The 12328-nt window shown below is 43.6% G+C and overlaps 1 protein-coding gene across 3 annotated transcripts in view; it reads left to right on the top strand.

Annotated features, from left to right (window-relative positions):
- LMAN1L (lectin, mannose binding 1 like) overlaps positions 1-12328 on the top strand; it is a 403151-nt gene that overhangs the window by 116846 nt on the left and 273977 nt on the right. The gene's annotated exons all lie outside the window — the stretch shown is intronic.

Raw genomic sequence — 12328 nt, 5'->3', positions numbered from 1 at the left:
GACTTTCACTTTATTTTGCTCCGCTACCCTCATCACACTTAGCTCGTCCAAGGTATTTAGTATACCTCTTCTCAAGACAACCCTGATCTCCTTCCTCTCGGAGGGGGTTGTAGCCCACACCATGACTATGTTTCACACTGCGAGGAGGTTACCCTATGATGAAGCATGTCATCTTTGGGTGGGTGAGGGAACTCGTCCTTTAAAAGGGACACTCCACCGTTACTAGACCTTGTATGTTGTGTTTACTGTAGACCCAGGAGAGTTTTGTTGTGTTGAACACATCCTTAATGATCAAAGGGAAAAACCTTGCCCATGGTTGGTGGATGTTATTTTAAAGGTGTCAAAGCCTACCTCCAGCCTAACTCCTACCAAATAGCTTTAGGCCTTGCTGTTAGTGAATTGCGCTCCATTCAAACTTTAGCCAGAGTTTTATGACAAAATTTGAGAAGTTGAAGGTTTTTTTTCAGGGAAATCGAGCATTCAAGTCGAGTGTGGTTTGTGAAAAACAACTTAAATCTTTGAAAGACGAAATTGTAACAGACAGGTATTCAAAGGTTTTGACCCTAACTACATGTGCTGTGTAACAGTTGATGCTATTGTATGTTATGTGTGTTTGTAAAACGCAAGGGTACCCTGGCACTGTCGACGGTATCCTGGCTTGTGTGGTGTATGCGGATTAGGAAAAGTTTTGCCCTAAATATGATGTTGCTGGAGATACTGTAGAATTAACTTTCAGAACACTTCATTAGGAGGGCAGGTCTGAATCTGTCATTGAGAAAAAGCTGTGTGGATATTGTGACTATAGAGAAAACTAACCATTACCTAACGGGAAAAGCTTTGTGTTAGCCGTTAACCGTAAACCACTTGTTTTTATTCTGAATGGTGAAAGATCACACCAGGATTAGTAAAATTGAATTCTAATCCTTTACAGCAAAATGTTGAAATTGTTCATATTTCGAGTAGGAAAAACATACATTCAGATTATCTGTTGAAATCTCCACTGAGCAAAGAAGATGGAGATGCGGGATGATCACGAATGTGTGACAAATGCATTGGATGCCGAGTGACTGTGAGTGGCTAAGAACTGTTAAAAGTAATACAGAGTTCAAAAAAGTTAAAATAAATAAATCACTGAAGGGTGGCCTTGTGAGAAAATGTATAACACTGAAGGGCGGCCTTGTGAGAAAGTACATCACTGAAGGGTGGCCTTGTGAAAAAACAATTCCTCTGAAGGGTGGCCTTGTGAGAAAATGTACATCACTGAAGGGTGGACTTGTGAAAAAATATATCACTGAAGGATTGCCTTGTGAGAAAATGTATATCACTGAAGGGTGGCCTTGTAAAAAACAATACCTCTGAAGGGTGGCCTTGTGAAAAAATATATCACTGAAGGGTGGACTTGTGAAAAAATATATCACTGAAGGGTGGCCTTGTGAAAAAATATACCTCTGAAGGGTGGCCTTGTGAGAAAATATACCTCTGAAGGGTGGCCTTGTGAAAAAATATACCTCTGAAGGGTGGCCTTGTGAGAAAATATATCACTGAAGGGTGGCCTTGTGAGAAAATATATCACTGAAGGGTGGCCTTGTGAAAAAATATATCACTGAAGGGTGGCCTTGTGAAAAAATATACCTCTGAAGGGTGGCCTTGTGAGAAAATATATCACTGAAGGGTGGCCTTGTGAGAATATATATCACTGAAGGGTGGCCTTGTGAAAAAATATATCACTGAAGGGTGGCCTTGTGAAAAAATATATCACTGAAGGATTGCCTGGTGAAAAAATATATCACTGAAGGGTGGCCTTGTGAAAAAATATATCACTGAAGGATGGCCTTGTGAGAAAGTAAATCACTGAAGGATTGCCTTGTGAAAAAATATATCACTGAAGGGTGGCCTTGTGAGAAAATATATCACTGAAGGGTTGCTTGTGAGAAAATATATCACTGAAGGGGGGCCTTTTAAAAAACTATATCACTGAAGGATGGCCTTGTGAGAAAGTACATCACTGAAGGTTGGCCTTGTGCGAAAATATATCACTGAAGGGTGGCCTTGTGAGAAAATGTATATCACTGAAGGATTGCCGTGTGAAATGAGTAATTGTCATGCAATTCAAACGTATCCTATAGTTTCTGACTGAAAATCGTACAGTAGAGTTTTTTTGTGTACACCTTCCATTCTGCAGTCTTGAATCATGGGTTTGCATCGGTGTCAGTGGACTAAGATAGCAAACGACGACAGGTACAATCTGCTTCAAACCCCAACACCAGGACTGTCATCACGATTTTCGAGACTGCTTTTAGAGGAGTGCCAAATGAGACAGCATCAAATAATGGAGTACAATTTGTGTCAGGAGAAATGCTGAGGTTTTTTCCCCCATTTCCGTTAGTCCTTTTGAAGTGATAAGTGAAATGGTTCCATCTTCTAAATTATGTCTGACATGGATGAGAAAATAGTTTGAAAGGATGTGGATGTTGCAAAACTGGATCATTCGTTTTTGTCCTGTGCTAAGAAAAAAATGAAAATAAGGTGACGCTGGATTATGATGTCAGAGGAGGGGCGCTCAGGGTGATGTACAAGTCACAGTGGCAGACTGGTTCTGAGCCAAAGGAAAATCTTGCAGGAGTTGAAATGGTGAGTGGACGCGGTAACAGGAACTTGGGGAAAGAGTGGATGAATATGGAACCAGGGGGTGTAGGACACCGTGAGGTGAAGTGTAAGAGAGTGACATGGATAGTAGTGCTGGTCAATGCCAGAAAGGTTGTCGGACATGCAGAGTTCCCAAAGGGTACACCAACCTCCCAAAACATTCATATACGTGAGTGTGTTTAACCACTTGACATCTTAGCTGCCAAAATTCTTATTTATTCTTGCTGTAGATCTGTTTGTTCTGTTGTTTATCCTGTATGATATTTTCACTTGTTTTTGATGGTTGGAAATGTTTTCTGTTCCTATTTTTTTTGCCTTGTGTTTATTGGCTAAGTGGGTGAAATGTTGTAGTGATCAAGTTTATGGTAGTATTCGCGGGATTGTTTTTATTTAACAAATTGGAATTTTGCCTCTAGTTTAGAGTGTACTGGGTTGGATTGACCCCGCAGTTCTAGCTGCAGGTCAGTCTGACCCTGGCACTGTGGCTCGGAAGACTGAATTAGCCAGTGAAAAACAGGAAAACTAACGTCAACAAAGGCACGGATTGCCACTGCTGATTTGATATCACAGTAGATATTTTATTTGTTTACAAAAGATAATTTAGGTGCAGATGTCCATCCAAGTAGGTTTAGTTCCTCAAACTGTCTGCCCCTCAACATTCCCACACCCTCCATTTAACCCCAACCAGATTCTGTACGTCATACGTCTACTCTACGGACGAACAAAAGCACAAGAGCAAAGCGCTGATTAGAGTAGGTTACCACACACCTCCCCCCTTCAACAACCAACAATGAACACAATCCGGATGGAACAGACCCTAACAATTATCAACCAATTTTCAGACTCCCCTTGCCCGCAAAGATGGTGGAGAAATCCATAAACACTGTCATCTTGGATTATATGGAAAAGTATGCCTTTCTTGACAGTTCCCAATGTAGTTTTAGAAAGCCGCACACTACTGAACTGGCATTGATCTCAGCTTCCGAAATGATTATGCAGACCACTGATACAGGAGGCAAAGCAGCACTTGTGCAGCTTGACATCTCTGCTGCATGTGATACGGTTAATCATCAGAAACTATTGCAAGTCCTGGAGGGGATTGGTATTCAAGGAAAAACACTTGCTCTACTAAAATCATTCTTGAAAGGTCGGGAACAGTTAGAGGCTCTAGGTGAGTATAAGTCACTGAATTTCACACTGCCATGTGGAGTACCACAGGGCTCGTCATTGAGCCCTACCCTTTTTAATATCCACTGGCAAGGCTAATTAGATCCCTGGGTTTCTCTGCTATTTCGTATGCAGATGACACCCAGATTAGGGTTTCAGTGACAGGCTCTCCAGACAAAACAGCGGCACAGTTCCAAACCTGTCTTCCTCAGGTGGAGGACTGGATGTCTGCTAACTGTTTGAATCTGGATGCTAGTAAGACTGAAGTCTTACTTTTTGGCAACCATACCAACTTCTGGGCCCCCGCTTTGTGGCCCTCAGAGTTTGGTCCGCTCCCAAATCCCGAAAATATGGTAAAAAACTTGGGTGTTGCGTTTGACTCTATGCTCTCCTTTGAAGGACATGCCAATCAGGTTACTTCCGCCTCCTTCTATACTTTAAAAATACTGAGAATGATTCTCCCATTTATTCCAGCTGACTTGAGGAAATTAGTGGTGTCGGCACTTGTTTTATCCAGATCCGACTATTGTAATGGGCTCTTTATGAACCGCTGCAAAAATTGCCTCAATAAGTTGCAGATTGTGCAAAATGCAGCAGCGTGCCTCTTGTTGAATATCCCTAAACATAAATCGGCCTTTACGGCGCTCAAAAAGCTTCACTGGTTGCCAGTGAAAAGGTGGATAGAGTTTAAGGCTCTCTGCATTGCTTTCAAAGCCACTCTCGATATTCGGCCAGCATTTTTTTAAAGAATTTGCAGCCTTATGTTTCTGCCCGCCAGTGCCGCTCAGCACGCTCTCATAACCTGGTAGTTCCGAGGTTTGAAAAGTGCGCCTGGGGGGGAAGGAGTTTTCTGGTCAGTACGACCACACTCTGGAACACACTTCCGGTGCTGTTTAAGGAAGAAACTAGCCTGCTGCCATTTAGGAAGGCATTAAAGACGTGGCTTTTTAATCTTTGAGGTGGTCTCTATTGGTCTTGTCTGTTTTGTGCTGAGCTAGCGCCTTGATACATTTGGGTGAATGTGTTGCGCTTTATAAATCTCCTTTTCATTTACACTAACTCAGTAGAGACAGAAAGGGCGGCTAAAGAACCAGAGCAATGTGTAGGGGGAAACGAAGAAACTGATGGCGATGACACCCTCCAAGTCATACTTCTCAGTATGAGGAAGGAGATCAGAAGTGGATTCGAGGAGTCAAAAAAATGCTTTGAGGAATCGAGACAAAACCAGTCAGAGATCCGTACAATGTGTGAGAATCTGGAGACTAAAGTAGACGGACTCTCTTTGAGAACTGGAAGCCTAGAGGACTCTGTCGGTGAACTTAAAGCAAAACTGGTGCATGCAGAAACTAAGATTCAGACTCTACGACGAGAGGGTGAGGCAGTTAAAGAAAGGGTTGAGTCTCTTGAAAAATTTTCAAGAAGGAACAACTTGAGGCTGCTAAAAATCCCGGAGGGGAAAGAGGGAGGGGAGATAAAGAACTTTGTGGCAACCATACTTAAAGACTCCCATAATCTGGAAGAATCTGTGTCTGAAATAGAATCCGATATTCAGAGGGTACATCGGGACCCCTTCCGTCTCAACTCAAGCAGAGCCAAACCAAGAAAGATCTTGGTGAACTTTCTAACATACTCATTGAAAGAAAAGATACTGAACCTAGCACTGAAAGTCAAGACCCTGAAAGCCTCAGACTTCCCTTTCGAAGTTAGATCTGACCTATCCAAAACCACGTTAGACAGGCAATGGGAATTAGGCCAGCGGATGGAGAAGTTTAGGGGTTTGGGAGCCACTGTCCAGATGCGATTCCCCGTCTTTTTAAGGATAATGTACAACAACAAAATGTATAACATCAAGTCTCCTTTCGAAGCTGACAAGCTATTAGTTACTATCAGTGAACATGCAAACCCCCCTGGGCACTTGTAAAAGCCAGCAAATAAAAAAGGAAAAATATAAGAGCTAAAATAGAAGGGTTTGAAACATGAGCAAAGTTTAAAAATAAAAATAAAATGGGGGAAGAAATAAACATCAAGGCAGTTAAAAAGGCAGTTAAAAAAAACAATAGGTCTCATGTTAATTAAGTTTGAGCTATTGGCATTGCTTAATATTGCAACACCAATTGCACCAAAAGTCTATAAATTGTAGGCCCAAAAAATGTGTATTTATTTTTGTAGCAGTGGTGGCATGCTGCGCTTTAGATGAATATGTTTGAAAGTAAAGTGCGCCATACTGCGATTGCTACAATAGTTATTTGTGGATGCGTTAACAATTGATGTGTGCACTGATGGCTCACTACTCACTACTCTGTACTCACTACTCTGCACTCACTACTCTGCACTCACTACTCACTACTCTGCACTCACTACTCACTACTCTGCACTCACTACTCTGCACTCACTACTCTGCACTCACTACTCACTACTCTGCACTCACTACTCTGCACTCACTACTCTGCACTCACTACTCACTACTCTGCACTCACTACTCACTACTCTGCACTCACTACTCTACACTCACTACTCTGCGCTCACTACTCTGCACTCACTACTCTGCACTCACTACTCTGCACTCACTACTCACTACTCTGCACTCACTACTCACTACTCACTACTCTGCACTCACTACTCACTACTCTGCACTCACTACTCACTACTTTGCACTCACTACTCACTACTCTGCACTCACTACTCTGCACTCACTACTCTGCACTCACTACTCTGCACTCACTACTCTGCACTCACTACTCACTACTCTGCACTCACTACTCACTACTCACTACTCTGCACTCACTACTCACTACCCACTACTCTGCACTCACTACTCTGCACTCACTACTCTGCACTCACTACTCTGCACTCACTACTCACTACTCTGCACTCACTACTCTGCACTCACTACTCACTACTCTGCACTCACTACTCACTACCCACTACTCTGCACTCACTACTCTGCACTCACTACTCTGCACTCACTACTCTGCACTCACTACTCACTACTCTGCACTCACTACTCACTACTCTGCACTCACTACTCACTACTCTGCACTCACTACTCTGCACTCACTACTCACTACTCTGCACTCACTACTCTGCACTCACTAATCACTACTCTGCACTCACTACTCTGCACTCACTACTCACTACTCTGCACTCACTACTCTGCACTCACTACTCACTACCCACTACTCACTACCCACTACTCTGCACTCACTACTCTGCACTCACTACTCACTACTCTGCACTCACTACTCACTACTTTGCACTCACTACTCTGCACTCACTACTCCCTACTCTGCACTCACTACTCACTACTTTGCACTCACTACTCACTACTCTGCACTCACTACTCACTAGTCTGCACTCACTACTCTGCACTCACTACTCACTACTCTGCACTCACTACTCACTACTCTGCACTCACTACTCTGCACTCACTACTCTGCACTCACTACTAACTACTTTGCACTCACTACTCACTACTTTGCACTCACTACTCACTACTCTGCACTCACTACTCTGCACTCACTACTCCACTCTCTACTCTGCACTCACTACTCACTACTTTGCACTCACTACTCACTACTCTGCACTCACTACTCTGCACTCACTACTCTGCACTCACTACTCTGCACTCACTACTCACTACTCTGCACTCACTACTCACTACTCTGCACTCACTACTCACTACTCTGCACTCACTACTCTGCACTCACTACTCTGCACTCACTACTCACTACTTTGCACTCACTACTCACTACTTTGCACTCACTACTCACTACTCTGCACTCACTACTCTGCACTCACTACTCACTACTTTGCACTCACTACTCACTACTCTGAACTCACTACTCTGCACTCACTACTCCACTCACTACTCTGCACTCACTACTCACTACTTTGCACTCACTACTCACTACTCTGCACTCACTACTCTGCACTCACTACTCTGCACTCACTACTCTGCACTTACTACTCACTACTCTGCACTCACTACTCACTACCCACTACTCTGCACTCACTACTCTGCACTCACTACTCACTACTCTGCACTCACTACTCTGCACTCACTACTCTGCACTCACTACTCTGCACTCACTACTCTGCACTCACTACTCACTACTCTGCACTCACTACTCACTACTCTGCACTCACTACTCACTACTTTGCACTCACTACTCACTACTCTGCACTCACTACTCTGCACTCACTACTCTGCACTCACTACTCACTACTTTGCACTCACTACTCACTACTCTGCACTCACTACTCTGCACTCACTACTCTGCACTCACTACTCTGCACTCTGCACTCACTACTCTGCACTCACTACTCTGCACTCACTACTCTGCACTCTGCACTCACTACTCTGCACTCACTACTCTGCACTCACTACTCTGCACTCACTACTCACTACCCACTACTCACTACCCACTACTCACTCACCACTACTCTGCACTCACTACTCTGCACTCACTACTCACTACTTTGCACTCACTACTCACTACTCTGCACTCACTACTCACTACTCTGCACTCACTACTCACTACTTTGCACTACTCTGCACTCACTACTCTGCACTCACTACTCTGCACTCACTACTCACTACTCTTTACTCACTACTCTGCACTCACTACTCTGCACTCACTACTCACTACCCACTACTCACTCACCACTACTCTGCACTCACTACTCTGCACTCCCTACTCACTACTTTGCACTCACTACTCACTACTCACTACTCTGCACTCACTACTCTGCACTCACTACTCTGCCCTCACTACTCTGCACTCACTACTCTGCACTCTGCACTCACTACTCTGCACTCTGTACTCACTACTCTGCACTCTGCACTCACTACCCTGCACTCACTACTCTGCACTCACTACTCACTACTCAGCACTCACTACTCTGCACTCACTACTCTGCACTCTGTACTCACTACTCTGCACTCTGCACTCACTACCCTGCACTAACTACTCTGCACTCACTACTCACTACTCAGCACTCACTACTCTGCACTCACTACTCTGCATATTCAAGTGCAGCAGGTGCTTGGTAAACTTGCTGAAGGAAATCGAACCATAAAAAGTTTGACAAAAGTGAGTGATGAAACGTTTGAAGCAGCTTCGACTCCAAAAGTAACAGTGAGATTGAAGAGTGGGAGATCCCACATAATAAATAAAAAACCTTGTTTTGATTGTATTTCTGCGGTTCCACATTGCACCTACGACACCTGCACTCTACGGTATAACACAAAGTGTATGCCGGGAGAAGAGCTCCAGCTGCAATGGGTTGCCCATAAACTCAAATGAAATATAATTCTCTTTAACACAACACACCTACCGTACGCTGTGAAGTTCTTTGCTTTTTGTTTACTTTCACAGCCTACACACGTGTTCCCGCATGCAATACTTCATTTTAAGTTCCACAATTGCCAGTGAATTTAAGATGAATTTTAGCTCCAGATATGGGAGAGCCTTACCGGAAACAATCAGCCCCTTCACCTCTGCACCATCTGCATATTAACAGCCTTTCAGCATTCGAAATCTATCGTGGGGCGGAACTTCAACATCAGAGAAAACGAAACCTACCGTGGGGCGGAACTTCAACATTAGAGAAAACAAAACCTATCGTGGGGCGGGACTTCCGTCTTTTGAAGCCCGAGCCCACGGAGTGCCTGGCCAGAGGAGCAGTGGTGACTGGGAGCTCCGCCGAGGCTGAAGAAGTCCGTAGTGGCGGTAAGTGGGCGGGGGTCTCTCGGTGTGCTTGTGTGTGTGTGCGAGAGTGTGCATGTGTGCGACACCATGGGGTGGGGGTGTCTGTATGTGTGCGTGCGTGCGTGTATGTGCGCTCGTGTGTGTGTCTGTGTGTGCGCATGAGTGCAGGGGGAAGTGTGCCTGTGTATGTATGCGCTTCCCAGGAGACGGACGTTCGCGCGCGCTTGGCCTGCGCCGATCTACAACAGGAAATGCGCGCGGCCGGGTACTGTCTCCTGGGAAGCACAGTCAGTAACAAAAGATCTCTGGCGAGACACAGCGCTTACGCGCTGTTTTCACTACGAGACCTAAAAAAGGGGGGTGGACAAATAATGAGCATTTGGGAAAAAAGGGATAAAATAGATAACAGTTAAAAAAATATCTTTTTTCAACAAATAATGATAAGCTAAAAAAAAAATGGGCAGGGAAAAAAACGAAGGGAAAAAAAAAACATTTACTAAAAAAAAAGGAGAAGGAAAGAAAGGAATAGTATGAGAGGAAAAAAAAGGCGAAAAAAAAAGAAAAGGGAAAAAGGGAGGGATGGAAAAAAAAAAGGGGGGCAAAAAGGGAGAGAAAAGGGAGGGGGAAAAAAAAATCTCACTACAGATCTCCACCTCCCGCAAATCTAATCTCGATAAGAAGTCCCGAGCTAGACCAATCCTTTTTTATGATTCACGCCTAATAACACCTTTGATATTCAAGGGTCATTAGAAGCAACAACATATCTTAACATAGTTAATAGAACAAAATCATATTCCCACTATTTATCATTGCCTAGAAAACACTAAGCATATCGACCGATAAAAGTGAAAATGTGGGCAGTAGACAGGAACACGTCAGGGGACGACAATCTGGCAAGACATCCAGCCAGAGTAAGTTGGGGGGGGGGGGGTTTCCAGGGGTGGGAGGGGGTAGGCAAAAAAAAAAAGTTCTCATAAGCTGAATCTTATAATCTTAAAAAATATGGATCCAAAGGTGTTTCACAATTATTGTTTGGTAAATACAGGAAATGGTAGGCAGATAACCGGTAACAAAGCATTAGAGTTGTGGGATGATAAAATGACGATAAAGTGATAAAATTGATGACAGACATTAAATTCTTATCCTGGAACGTCAATGGTCTGCGAGTAAGGGCGAGAAGACATAAAATGTTACAGTATCTTAGAGACTCACCCGCGCAGATCATGGCGATTCAGGAGACACATCTAAACAAACAGGAGATTACGAATATACTTAAAAAATCCAAATGGGTTGATAAATTTGTAAGTACGGACCATAACGCCAGCATTCGCGGGACTGCCATCATTTTCAAAAAAGGAGCTAGGGCTCAGATCATGGACTGGAAAACAGATGCGAGTGGCAGATGGCTGATAGTCAATGTCGAACTGTACTCAAGGTGTCTTACTATCGTCAGCTATTATGGACCTAATCAGGACGATCCCTCTTACCTAAATACTTTACAGAACCACCTGATTACTTGCTCAGACCCCATAATATGGATGGGAGATTTCAACCTAGTGTTAGATCCAAAACTAGATAAATCTCCCAACTCTAGAGCCGTAGTCCAAAGTAACATGAGGGATACGCTCCGGAGCTGTATGTCACATCTTGGGTTAAACAATCTTTGGAGACAAAGAGCTGGGAAAACCATGGGAGTTTCCTTTCATAACTATAAATACAAGCACAAATCGCGAATCGACTATGCCTTATTCAGCCTCTCTCTCAAAGATCAGATTAAAAATGTAACATACTTGCCTCTGCATTTATCAGACCACTCTGCTATTCTCTTCTCGCTAAAATTAGAGCAGGAATATACTCATGCATCATGGTCTTTTGACCGAACAATACTATTAAAGGAAGAGGAGAAAGACCATCTGATACATGAAACCGCCTCCTTTTTAGAGCGGAATATTGGCTCTGCCTCTCTGGTAAATGTATGGGAGGCCTGGAAAGCTTATATAAGGGGCTGCATTACTAATAGGGCCTCCTATAGGAAAAAGAAATACAGAGAGGCGATCTTAACAATAGAGCAAGACCTGACTCGTTTGGAGTCGGTAGATCAAGTTCCCTCAGACAACCAAGAGGAGAAAAGAGAATTAAAAGGTAAATTAGATGCGCTACTGCAAGAAAGACTGAACAAAAGATGGCAGGCCAGCAAACTCTCGCACTTTGAATACGGTGAATCTGCTGGAAAATTGCTAGCCTGGAAAATAAAAGCTGACCAGACTAGAAATTTTATCAAAGAGTGAGAGTGGCTGGGGAAATGGTCAATAGGACGACGGATATTGACATCGGGGAAGCTTTTAGCGATTTCTTTCGGAACATCTACACAGAAGAGATTAACGCCAATTTTGACGAAAGTTCTGAATGGCTGGATAAGATAACTTTTCCAAAGTTGAATAGGTCCCAAAGAGAAAATCTCGATAAAGAAATAACGGAAACAGAAGTTGAAAATATTATCAAACAAATAAAACAGGGCAAGGCCGCGGGACCGGATGGTCTCCCAGGAGAACTATTTAGGGTACTTAACTTTACTCTCACCCCGGTTCTTACGATCCTATTTAATAATATATTAATCAGAGGCGAGACACCACCAAGTTCCTGGGGGGAAGCAAATATAGCTTTAATACTGAAAACGGGCAAAGATCCAGTTGAGTGTGCATCATATCGTCCAATCTCGCTTCTCAATAACGACTATAAAATCTTTGCGTCAATCTTGGCTGCACGATTGGGAAGCGAGATTGGATCAATTATCCACCCCGATC

Source organism: Lissotriton vulgaris, chromosome 2_2 (assembly GCF_964263255.1).
Source record: "Lissotriton vulgaris chromosome 2_2, aLisVul1.2, whole genome shotgun sequence".
NCBI classification, from domain to species: domain Eukaryota; kingdom Metazoa; phylum Chordata; class Amphibia; order Caudata; family Salamandridae; genus Lissotriton; species Lissotriton vulgaris.
Note: the sequence above shows the minus strand (reverse complement) of the source record. Positions and strands in the feature narration are given on the sequence as shown.